The sequence below is a fragment of the Leuciscus leuciscus genome (assembly GCF_965113295.1).
Source record: "Leuciscus leuciscus genome assembly, chromosome: 16".
NCBI lineage: Eukaryota > Metazoa > Chordata > Actinopteri > Cypriniformes > Leuciscidae > Leuciscus > Leuciscus leuciscus.
The window spans coordinates 35,153,104-35,166,525 of record NC_138740.1 but is presented as its reverse complement, the minus strand read 5'-3'; the positions used below and the strand labels follow the sequence as shown (position 1 = coordinate 35,166,525).

The window sequence follows — 13,422 nt, the reverse complement described above, 5'->3', positions numbered from 1 at the left end:
GGAAGGGAAGGCAGAGCGTAATGCCGGTTTCACACTGCATGCATTAGCAGAGCGTAAGCAGCGCAGGAGCAGCGCATATGGTGAGCAGGAGCAGGACAGGCGCGTGTTGCTTTCACACTGGCAGCGTTTGTCACGCGCGGCTGAACCGTGGCGTGTGTACAGACAGAGTACTCTATAATGGATAAGTTGGCATTGCTTTATTTCGTTTTCAAATACATTTAAGAGAAAAGACTTGTCAAGAAGCTTATTTTATAAAAAATTTCATCTATCTTTTGGTTCATCTTTGTTTTTATTGTTCTGGCAACAAGTTTGTTTTTGGACATTTGTTTTCTTTTTAAATTGCTGTTGGTCATTTGATTGACTGTTTAAAACACAATAGATATCATCAATGCACTTTTTGGATAAAACCGGTGTATTTTGGCCATGATCAATGCATTGTCACTTTAATTCAGCGTAAGCGGCGCAGCAAAAATAGACTCGGCGCCGAAACCCCCGCTGCACTGCTGTTCACGCGACGCTCCTGCTTGACGCTCACGCGCTGCTCCTGCTCCCGGTGTGAATGCACTCATTGATTAACATGGACGCCGAAAAAAATACGCGCTGTTCACGCGCCGCTGATGCTTGCGGTGTGAAACCGGCGTAACGTTACTTGGTAACTTGCGTAACCTCGGTTCCCTGAGAGATAAGGGAACGAGTATTGCGTTGCAAACGCTATGGGAAAACCCCTTTTCTCGAGAAAAGAACGGCCATGGTGTGTAAAGCAGAAGCAGCCTGGCCAGCGGCGGAGTAGGCTATGCACGATCCGCGAGTGCTGAAGACGTTCTGCACGGCTCGCTAGGTTTATACTCGACGCGTCCGCATGAGTGCGAAGGTGCGTGCGGCAAAAATTACGTCATTGTGGTGTGGGCGGTCGTGCGCGTTGGGTGTGCAAGACATCGAGGCTTGTTCGACTTGAACCGGCGCTGCACAGACCGATCGGTTTATGACATCAAAGTACCGCGAGAGCAATTCTATTAGCCTATTAGGCTTGACAGAACTTAAATTACATCCAGTTTATTAGCAACACTGTGCACGAGCGTGAATATCGTGAATCCCGCGATATCCGCCTCTGATCTCACAGGTGTCAGATCCACTGCGAGAAAAGAGATCTGTCCGGATTGCCTGCACTTTTTTCACTCCTCCTCTCACTGCAGCCGCCTTCTCTCGACTACATTTCAGACAAGGCAAGGCGCATCTCAAACAAGCCTCCTATTTCGCTTGGCGGTGTGCACGGCTTTTTTTGTAACAGCGCGCGCGGCTCCGCATCCAAAGATGAACGACTTCGAGCCGAATCTGGCCGAGCTCGAACTTCTCACTACACCGGCACCCAGTTTGCACGTCTAAATTAGTTGCTTACATTTAAAAAATGAGCATACAATGAGAGTTACTCGCCAAACGGAAAATCTACCCGCATTTGGCGCTTGGCGGGAGTTAATTTCGGACCCTGGGCCAGACCAATTGTGGGTGGGCCTTAAATTAAAAACGTTAAATTAAAAACGTTATCCAATCACTGTTTAACCTAATAAAAAATTCTGACTAATATACTGTTATATTATCTGTGCGTATACATAATATATAGATTTTAATAGCTTGATGCTATTTAAATATTTTGTTGCATTGTAAAAAGTTTCGGTGCATAGGACGGACCTATCCGCGGTCGCTCTCCATGGTTCTGACCAAAGAAGAGCACTTTGGTATTGTAACGGTCACCAGCTGGAGTGCCCTTGAGAGCCACCAGAGGGCACTCCACACCAGACTGTGATCACTCTCACAAACTACATTTCCCAGAACTCACTGCCCGGACTCATCATCACTGATTGCATTCACCTGTATCTCATTACCTTGTTCGTTTTTAGCCTATTTATTCCATGTTCACTCATTCACTCACTGCAAAGTTTTGTTTGTGTCACACTGCGTCTCTGAGCATTTTCCCTGGTTTCCTGTCTCTTGGTTTTTGGATTTCTTGCCTGTTCCGTGGATTAGGGATGGGGAAATGAAGCCTCATGAATCACTGAAGCTTTCCCCTAACTGTTCCGGGAAAAGATTCAAAGCTTTGAGAGTGTCGAGAACAGCGCCATCTGGTGCTTATTTAGAATAAAGCAGCCAGAAGCTTGTGTTAGAAGCTCTGGCAGATGAAGCAACCACAACACACTCCATAGTGTTAATGTTATGTGTACAAATAAAAACCTTACATGTTTGTGTTTGATTTGTTCATTAAATAAATTATTTACCCATTAAAGTGTGACAATTAAAATATTAAATTAGCTTATATGATTCAATAAGATCTAATGTAGGCCTTCTCTCTCTCTCTCTCTCTCTCTCTCTCTCTCTCTCTCTCTCTCTCTCTCTCTCTCTCTACACACACACACACACACACAAAAAAAATGAATAAGGACATTGTCTGATAGGATCATCTGTTATTAAATGTGCTTATACTTGTTACTAATAGTGCTTAATCAACTGTAGGAATGACAGAAAGTTGATAAAGTTTTTAATTATTTGTATTAATTTTATTATTTTTGGCTGTTGCCATTGCTCTAAATACAAACCATTCACCAAACACCAACACCCCTCTCCCCTAATCTCACCCTAAACCCAAATACCAACACCAAATTACCTAAAATCACCAAAAAGTGCAAATATAAAAAAAAAAAAAAAAATAAAAAAAAAAAAAAAATAATAGCCTAAGTAGCGAAAAATAAATTTTGCTTATTTAAATGTAATATAGGCTATTGATTAACTTTCAAAGTACAGCACTATCCTCACAAACACATCAACCAGACTGAGGCAACAATGACTTGTTAAATACGATCTGGAGTTCGAGCCTTCTGACACCCAAAGCGAAACGCGCACGTGACTGGAGAGAAAGTGAGGCTTCGTTTGTCATCGATCACGTGACTCTAGTAAACCAATACACACCCCGATACGGGGCTTCACTAGAAATTGTTTCGCTTGTGTGATACGCGCATCGAAGCTTCAGTGTCATATGTAACATCACTACCGTGGATTACTCTCTTGCCTCTGACCCTTGCCTGTTTTGTTTGTTTGTTTGTTTGTTTGTTTGTTTGTTTGAACTGCCTATCTGTGTTTTGACCCATAGTTTGGATTACACCTTTAAATTGCCCATAATAAAAGCTGCATTTGGATCTCACCTTTCGAGTCTCAGAGCAGTTCATGACAGGTATCTACATTACGCATCATACCTGGGCTGCGTTTCCCGATAACGTTGTCTCTTAGCGCGCTACGAAGACTCTTAACTTAACTAAAGGTATACCATTGCTAGGCGTCTTCCCCGAACCATACCTTAGGAAGCTGCTTAAGATATACATTCTTACGTGCGACGTTACCCGGTGAAATAGGCTACTCTCTGATTATGTAATGTGCATTTCAGTGCAGTTCAACTTCATCTTTGCAGCGACACAGAAAACACCAGTTTATTAATAAACAATGGATCCTTGCTATTTTAGACACATTCATAATCATGGTCGTGGCGGAGGTGTTGCAACCATTTATAAAGATATTCTAAATGTTACCCAGAAAACGGGTTATAAGTTTATTTAATTTGAAGTACTTGTACTAAATGTTACGCTCTTAGATGTTAGAAAAACATCCCTATTATCTCTAGCCTTGGCTACCGTATATAGACCGCCAGGGCCTTACGCTGATTTCCTAAAAGAGTTTGCAGATTTTCTCTCAGACCTATTAGTCAATGTCGATAAAGCACTAATTGTTGGAGATTTTAACATACACGTAGATAATCCAAATGATGCGTTAGGAGCTGCGTTTACAGATTTATTAAATTCATTTGGGGTCAAGCAAAACGTCACCGGACCAACACATCGTCTTAATCATACACTCGATTTAATTATATCACATGGAACCGATCCAACCGATATAGATATCATTCCACAAAGTGATGAAGTCACTGATCACTACATGGTAACTTGCATATTACGTACTGCTGTAATATGTCATGCGGCGTCGCGTTATCAACCAGGCAGAACAATCCTCCCATCCACCATAGATAATTTCTCAAATTGCTTATCTAATCTGTCTCAGCTGCTGCCTGAACCCAAACAAACAGATGAACTAGAAGAACTAACTAGCACTATGAGCACCATTCTCTCTAGAACATTGGATGAGGTTGCACCTATTAAATTAAAAAAGGTCAGAGAGAAAAATAAAGCACCATGGTATAACAATACTACGCATGTTTTAAAGAGAGAAACGCGTATTTTAGAGCGTAAATGGAAACAAACTAATTTAGAGGTCTTTAGAATCGCTTGGAAAGACAGTATGTCACGTTATAAAAAGGCCCTAAAAGCGGCCAGGGCTGAGCACCTCCGCAAACTAATAGAAAACAACCAAAACAATCCAAGGTTTCTATTTAACACCGTGGCTAGACTAACAAATAAACAGACGTCACCCGAACAAAATATCCCGTTACAGTTCAGTAGTAATGATTTCATGAACTTCTTCACTGAGAAAATAGAAAGCATCAGAACCACAATTGTAAACGTTCAATCTTCAATCGCGCCTTATAATTCAGCTTCAATTATCACCCCGAAAGAACAATTACAGTGCTTTACAACTATAGAACAAAAAGAGTTAAATAAACTTATCACTTCATCTAAAACAACAACATGTTTATTAGATCCTATACCAACTAAACTACTGAAAGAAGTGTTACCTGTAGTGGAAGATCCTCTCCTCAATATTATTAACTCGTCTTTATCTTTAGGTCATGTTCCAAGAACATTTAAACTGGCAGTTATAAAACCTCTCATTAAGAAACCACAATTAGATCATAATAATCTAGCAAATTATAGACCCATTTCAAATCTTCCATTTATGTCTAAAATATTAGAAAAAGTGGTGTCCGCTCAACTGGGCTCTTTCTTGCAACAAAATGAGATCTATGAAAAGTTTCAGTCTGGATTCAGACCGCATCATAGCACTGAAACTGCGCTCGTTAAAATCACAAATGATTTACTTTTAGCTTCTGACCAAGGCTGTATCTCAATACTAGTTTTACTTGATCTTAGTGCTGCGTTCGATACTATAGATCATACATTACTCTTAGATCGACTACAAAATTATACTGGTGTTCAAGGACAAGCACTAAGCTGGTTCAAATCATACCTATCTGACCGCTACCATTTTGTCTATTTAAATGGAGAAAAATCGATCATAACTCCAGTAAACTATGGAGTGCCGCAGGGATCTGTATTAGGCCCTCTGTTATTTTCAATATATATGATGCCACTTGGAAATATTATAAGGAAACATGGAATTAGTTTCCATTGTTATGCTGATGACACTCAAATATATATTTCATCACGGCCGGATGAAAACGCAAAATTTTCCAAATTGACAGAGTGTGTTAAAGATATAAAAGATTGGATGACCCGTAATTTTCTTTTATTAAATCCAGACAAGACAGAGGTAATACTTATCGGTTCAAAAAACCGCCCACAAAACCTCGCACAATACAACTTTAACATCATAGGATGTCCTGTTACTTTATCCTCTACAGTAAAAGACCTGGGTGTTATACTCGATTGCAACCTGTCTTTTGAAAATCATATTTCATATGTTACAAAAACAGCATTTTTCCACCTTAGAAACATTGCTAAGCTACGTAATATGCTATCAGTTTCTGATGCAGAAAAGTTAGTTCATGCATTCATGACCTCGAGACTGGATTACTGTAATGCTTTACTAGCTGGTTGTCCTGCATCCTCAATAAACAAGTCAAGTCAAGTCAAGTCAAGTTTATTTGTATAGCGCTTTTCACAATACAGATTGTATCAAAGCAGCTTCACAGTATTAAATTAAAATAATACAACAAAGTTTGTTTCAAGAGGAATTTATTGATTGATAAAATTAAATTAAATATCCCCAAAATATCCCCAAACAAGCTACAGTTAGTCCAAAATGCCGCCGCTAGAGTTCTTACTAGATCAAGAAAATATGATCATATAACACAGATTTTATCATCACTGCATTGGTTACCTATAAAGTTCCGTATTAATTACAAGGTATTGCTACTGACCTATAAAGCCCTAAACGGCTTAGCTCCAGTCTATTTAACGGATCTTTTATCACCCTATAATCCATCGCGCTCTTTAAGATCACTAAATTCAAGGCTTTTGGTCATACCTAGGATATCCAGAACCACCAAAGGAGGGAGAGCATTCTCACATTTGGCTCCAAAACTCTGGAATAGTCTTCCTGATACTGTTCGTTGCTCAGACTCGCTCTCCCAGTTTAAAACTAGATTAAAGTCGCATCTCTTCAGCCAGGCATTCATATAATCCTACAGTTCAAACTACAATCCGGCCTCTAGCTCATAAATGCCAGAGGAGAACTGGCCCCCGACTGAGCCTGGGTTCTCCCAAGGTTTTTTTTTTCTCCATTAGGTCACCTGATGGAGTTTTAGGACACCATTAGGTCACTTGATGAAGTTTTTCGGTTCCTTGCCACTGTTGCCTTTGGCTTGCTCAGTTGGGGATATTTTGGGGATATTTAATTTAATTTTATCAATCAATAAATTCCTCTTGAAACAAACTTTGTTGTATTATTTTAATTTAATACTGTGAAGCTGCTTTGATACAATCTGTATTGTGAAAAGCGCTATACAAATAAACTTGACTTGACTTGACATTCATAATCATTACTTTTACCGGTTCTTTGTGGCAAGCTTTATGCGTGCGGTCGTGCGGCTATATTACGTAAACGCTCATTATCCTGTAGGCTATATAGCCTATTTAAGTAATTAAATGAATATAAAGGGGCGATTTGTCCACTAATGGCTTAAATGAACAACTACTAGCCGACTAGAAAAAAAAATTAGTCGGAGGCAGCCCTTATTCCACATATTTTCGAACCAGCAGGCGAGTAGGACTCGAGTGGAGAGGTTACATATATATATATCTAATACCTACAGAATTACAGACCAGAATGAAAGAAAACAGGGAGACACAGAGACAGAAAAGTCAGGCTGATAAGATTTTTCTTTCAATACTGTTGAATATTCATGTCTGACTCTTCCCACAGGTGAAGAAAGTTTTCCTAACAAGCAGGAGGAATTACTCCAGGAGAAACTATTGAGATGGAGTTTGAGGAAGAACCCCGCAGAACGAGAGATGAAGATACAGAGGAACAAACAGGTTGGTGTTTTCCTTCATTCTCTTTAATGACTGATGAGGAACATTAAGATGAAAACTGACATATTAGACTAGGGATTACTTTTATTTCAATCTTAAATTGTCTAATGTAATATGTTCGTTTTAGGTCGGATGGAACAAAGTGAAGTGGAGGAGAAACGCCAGAAGTTTCAGAAACCTCAACAAAACACTCAAAGAGGAGGAGAGAAATGTTCTTGCACCTGCTCTCAGTGTGGAATGAGCTTCAAAGCTAAATCAAGCTTGAAGATGCACATGAGAATCCACACCGGAGAGAAACCCTTCACATGCCATCAGTGTGGAAAGAGCTTCCCATGGGCAACTAGTCTCCAAAATCATCTGCTCGTTCACTCAGGAAAAAGATCATTCCGCTGTGATCAGTGTGACAAGACATTTGTTTTGGCTGAGCACCTGAAAAGACACGTGAAAATTCATGCAGATGTGAAGCCTCATGTGTGTTCTGTGTGTGGAAAGAGTTGGTTACGACTGGACAATTTACAGGAGCACCTAAAAATACACAATGGTGTGAGATCTTATTTGTGCTTTGACTGTGGAAAGACCTTTATTGCACCCCGCGACTTAAAATTACATCAGAGGATTCACACTGGAGAGAAACCGTACAAGTGTTCACACTGTGGAAAGAGTTTCTCTCATTTATCATCCTTGAAAGATCATGAGAGAATTCACACTGGAGAGAAACCGTACAAGTGTTCACACTGTGAAAAGAGTTTTGCTCGATCAGATTACCTGAAACATCATCAGAGGATTCACACTGGAGAGAAACCGTACAAGTGCTCTTCATGTGGGAAGAGTTTCGCTCATTTATCATCCTTGAAATATCATGAGAGAGTTCACACCGGAGAGAAACCGTACAAGTGTTCACACTGTGAAAAGAGTTTTGCTCGATCAGATTACCTGAAACATCATCAGAGGATTCACACCGGAGAGAAACCGTACAAGTGCTCTTCATGTGGGAAGAGTTTCAGCCGATCATCTAGTCTACGGACTCATGAGAAAAAGCATTGTCCAAAGTTGTCTAAGTGAGCAAAGTTCACATTCAGATCCATCACTTAAAATAGTCTGATATTCTGAAAAATTAAATGGTGTAATTTCTTGCAGCTTATCTTATATATTTGCCAGCAACTTACATATTGTTTATAATTTATGTTATAACCTTGTTCTTATTGAGTTACTTAATACATTTATTTCAGTTCAAAGGGTTTCAACATTGTATTCATGGTTGTTTAACCCTGCAGTGATAAATCAATATTTTAAAATAAAAATGTTTTGACTGGATTAATTTACTTTCTTTCAAAATATGGCTTTTGACATAAATATCCACACACCACTGAGATCAGAACACTGAACAGAGTCTGTGAATAAAATACATGTTTTACAGCTGTCATCTAGTGGTTAAAATATGGACTAACACTAAAATAAATATTTAAACTAATGAATCCTTAACTTTGAAATCAGTATGATAAACATTATACCTTTTAAAAAGAAGGATTGGTTTCAAAATACAAAAAATCTCATAATTTACACTTGAAATATTGTTAAAATTGCAATTGTTATTGATTTACCATTGCTTTTTAAAAATAAAATAGCAAAAATGTATTTACAAGATAGATGTTTACTAAATCTTAATAGGTCAATTTAGGCCTTCTTATTAAATTATTTATCGTTGGGTTTCGGTATTTGGGGAGAGGAAAAATATTCCAAAACTTTCTGAAAATACAAAATGAGAATCAACTGCACAATTACTAGAAATATGTACCTTGGATATTATACAATTTGAATACATAAAAAAATTATTATCTTCTCACTCCAGCACAGTAGATGGCAGAGTGTTTAATCACAACCCGCCATTAATCCCTCAATAGATGAAGACGAATAGTGTTCACTCGGCCACTTGAGATCTTGGTGAAATCTCAGGCTGGAGTCTATAGTGAGTTCGTTTTTATGTTGATACAATTCATACTTAGGCTATGTATAATTGTTGTGTGCAGTAGTCTGGAGAAAAGTGGTGATTTTTGTACTCTGAATAAACTCGTTTTAAGATGGCGACACCTGCTGGCGAGAACAGCCCGAACATGTGTAATAATACCATTTACAAACCAATCGCAAATGTTTTGTATGTAGCTAGGATGTGTGTTCTCATCACTAGAGAGCGGAGAGTCACTACAGTTTAAACGGTGCTGTATCAGGCGAAAGTGTAAACAAGGCTTACGGCTAGGCTAGTATACCAGCAGCCATATCACCCTGTAGCCCAAGACTGGTTGCCCACTGAAGCTAAGCAGAGCTGAGCCTGGTTAGTACCTGGATGGGAGACCTCCTGAGAAAAACCAGGTTGCTGCTGGAAGAGGTGTTAGTGAGGCCAGTAGGGGGCGCTCACCCTGTGGTCTGTGTGGCGCCCCAGTGTAGTGACGGGGACACTATACTGTCAAAGAGCACCGTCCTTCGGATGAAACGTTAAGCCGAGGTCCTGACTCTCTGTGGTCATTAAAAATCCCAGGATGTCCTTCGGAAAGGAGGGGTGTAACCCCGGCATCCTGGCCAAATTTGCCCCTTGGCCTCTGTCCATCATGGCCATCCCCATATACTGATTGGCTTCATCACTGTCTCCTCTCCACCAGTATGCTGGTGTGTGGTGGGCGTTCTGGCGCAGTATGTCTGCTGTCGCATCATCCAGGTGGATGCTGCACATTGGTGGTGGTTGAGGAGATTCCCCCTTCCATATGTGAAGTGCTTTGAGTAGCCTACCTAGAAAAGCGCTATATAAATGTAACAAATTATTATTATTAGTATGCTAAAAAGGTTAAGCATCTGTTAAATGACCAGTTATACATTCTCAGACCTGTTATAATACCTGTTAGATTATTTTATCTCTTATTTTATCCTCATTCTCAGAATTGTCCTTTTTCATCGTTGAATGGCATGAGCTCATGGAAAGAGAATCAAGAACATGAAGCCAATCCATTCACAAAACCTCCTCAACTTTACTTGTGTTCAATAGCTTTTGTTCTTGGTTCAGGGGAGTGTAGCTGACAGCCAATGAGAATAGCTACATAAAAATAAGTTCATTTATGGCCACTTTCCAACTGAAGGCACATGAAGGCAAGGCACATCCCAGTGGAAACAGATGCTTGACACTTTGGAAACAGAGTCATTGTATAAATCAGATTTCTAAGAGATGCGTGTTTTCACTATTGTAGAACAATTCTTAAATAAGAGCGAGAGAAAGAGAAAGAGAGAGAGAGAGAGAGAGAGAGAGAGAGAGAGAGACTAATGTAATAATTACCAAATTCAGTTAATTTTAATGGATTAAACAATAAATAAATAAAAATTGTTTGTTTTTTCTACATTCTCTTTTTGGTAATAATTTCATTTATAAAATCATATAATCATTAAGGGAACTGTCTCAGCTAACAATGTTTTTTGGGTGGCACACCTCCAATTATTAATTAGCCTATTATTTTAGCACCAGTGGCTTGACAACAGAAGCCCACCCAAGGCAAGCCACCGGATCCTAAAATAATAGTAATAATAATAATAATAATAATAAAATAATAAATAAAAATGTATCTAATAAAATTGTAATTACATGCATTTTTTATGAATACCTGTTGTTGCTATTAAAACTGTAACAGAAATGAATTATAAACTACAAATTTTGTACTGTAATAAAATATATGTGCCTATATATTATTTATTATATAATTATATCATGGAATAGCACAATAATATGGGAGACCAGGGCAAATACAATTATTATATTAGGCTATCTTCACCATGTTGAAAGAAAAAATCCACTGGACTTTGCTTATAATAATAATAAAATAAAAAAATAAAAATAAACGTTACTATTTCACACCAAGTGCAAAGCCCGCGAAAGAACCAGAGGGTATAAACGGGGAACGGCACGTGACCAACGCATGCAAAGCCGGACTCCCCTTTGGATGAGAGGTCATCGCCGGACTGAGAGTTTTACTGAGGTAAATTATTTTTTGTATAGGCCTATATGTAGGCTATGAAATGGACGGACCACATCTAGATCTACTGTTCACATTAACAATGGCTTTCTGCCTTTTTTGTGGATTTTCCCCCTATAGTACACTGTTCAGCACCGCTAATTACCGTTAATACCGTTATATCTGTCGTCGAGAAAACCTATTTCGTTTCAGATTCATGTTGGTAAAGGTAACCGTAGTTTTTTTTATTAAAGTAATTTTACAATTATTAATACTATTTTACTCTGATGCAGCGCTGTCTAATATTTGGTGCTTTTAATGCTTGAAAAATATTTTTTTTTAAATATTTTATTTCAGTTAACATTTTTTATTTCAAACAACAACAACAAAATAATGTTTTTATGGTTTTAGTTTTAGTGAACTATAATAACCCTGAATCATTCAGAATATATTTAAATAAATAAAAACGTATAAAATAATAATATTATTATTGAATATTATTAAATATTGAAATATAAAATCAAACCAAATAATAACTATTATGTCATCTTTATATGTGGAACATGATTTTTGGACATTTCACTGTGGATGAAGCTACTATTCAATGCAGAACACATCATTATCAAGCAGTGTAAGACTGTCTCAACACCAGACGCGAGCGGCGCGATAAAAGACAGAACGAGACCATTATAATCACGATGCGTGACGCAACACGACACATTTCTGACGGTAAACTGACGCCCCGCTCTATTTCTGACGTATTTCAAATGCAACTTGTGTAAGAAATCAGCGATCATCACATATTGCAATAAGGAAATTAAGAAACAATTAAGAAGGATAGTCTCTCTCTCTTTCAGACTCCCTCGAAACTTCTCTCCAGTATTTTGGGCAAGAGTAACCTGCAGTTTGCTGGCATGAGTATCAATCTCAACATCTCCACCAGCAGTTTAAACCTGATGACACCGGACTCCAAACAGGTACAAAAACACACACACACACACACACACATCTCTCTCTCTCTCTCTCTCTCTCTCTCTCTCTCTCTCTCTCTCTCTCTCTCTCTCTCTCTCAAAATCGCATGATCTCCCTCTCTATTTACATTGAGAGAGTGAGAGACAGAAATGACTCATTAGCAGTCTATGTAGCCTACACATGTGAGATTATAATATTAATAATTGCACTTTTTATATAATAAAAAATACAGTAAAGGTAAAACATTTATACAACCAGGAAAAAATATTAATCATATTCAAGTAAAATTATAATTGTTTTCAATAATGAAAATACGTTGTATTGTGACTTAATATGCCTTATATTTGTTAGAGGGGTTTTTTTTTGGGTACATTTTCAGATGTTTTTGTATATTCATAAATCACAGCTTTTATTGATTTTATGGTGTATATAGCATGAAAATAATTATTTTCGAAGAAGAAAGAAGGAAAAGGCTTAACGTGTTTTAATTGACCTAAACAATGATCAATGATTATCAAATTTCTCTCTCATATTTCTCCTCATAACCACTGAACACTGTCGTCAAATCAAACCCAAAGTCCAAATATTATGGACGTTTTCTGACATTAAGCGTTTCTGCTTCATGCCTATTGTAAGGAAAAAGCTTAACGTGGTTTAATGTGCCTAAACAACAATCAGTGATCACCAAATTTCTCATTCATATTGCTCCTGAGAGAGAAATTTGGTGATCATTGATCGTTGTTTACGTACATTAAACCACGTTAAGCTTTTTCACGTTAAGCATTTTAGCATGTCCCACTTTCAGCCTAGCACTCATTCAGTCAGCCAGAACCAAAAAGCCAACTAAGCTAATTAAGTATCCCAACATTAACAGAGAAAGAGACAACTCATTCCACTAGCATTCGCTCTGTTGATAGTTTAGACCAGAGTCTTTCAAAAAAAAAAAAAAAAAAAAAAATTAATTCAATCAAACCAATCGCAAATGTTTTGTATAATTTTTTTTTTTTTTCAGACAGTCTATGGCCTGAGTCCTGTTTATGACTGTCAGGCTGTTAATAAATTTGTGATTGAATCTCCATTACGGTGTTTTTTTGTTTTGTTTTTTTATTAGAATATATTCGAATACATTGCTTGATATTTGATATCCGTTCGAATTAGATTTTTCTCAAAAGTGACAGCCCTACTACAGTTTAAACGGTGCTGTATCAGGCGAAAGTGTGAACAAGGCTTATGGCTAGGCTAGTTTGCTAAAA

General features: G+C 38.0%; 1 protein-coding gene and 1 long non-coding RNA gene across 4 annotated transcripts in view; one reads left to right on the top strand and one right to left on the bottom strand.

Annotated features, from left to right (window-relative positions):
* Positions 1 to 13,422, top strand: part of LOC309478151 (uncharacterized protein) — a 70,916-nt gene that overhangs the window by 30,107 nt on the left and 27,387 nt on the right. The window contains exon 7 of one of the 3 annotated variants that reach the window (XM_082141735.1): positions 7,099 to 7,211. The exons of the other annotated variants lie outside the window; for them this stretch is intronic. The gene's annotated coding sequence lies outside the window, so the exon portion shown is untranslated. The remainder of the gene's footprint in view (positions 1 to 7,098; positions 7,212 to 13,422) is intronic. 3 annotated transcript variants of the gene reach the window in all.
* The window catches only part of LOC309478240, a 117,171-nt gene continuing 108,817 nt past the window's right edge, over positions 5,069 to 13,422 (bottom strand). Inside the window, exon 2 of the long non-coding RNA XR_014198896.1 lies at positions 5,069 to 5,127. This is a non-coding gene — a long non-coding RNA (uncharacterized lncRNA). The remainder of the gene's footprint in view (positions 5,128 to 13,422) is intronic.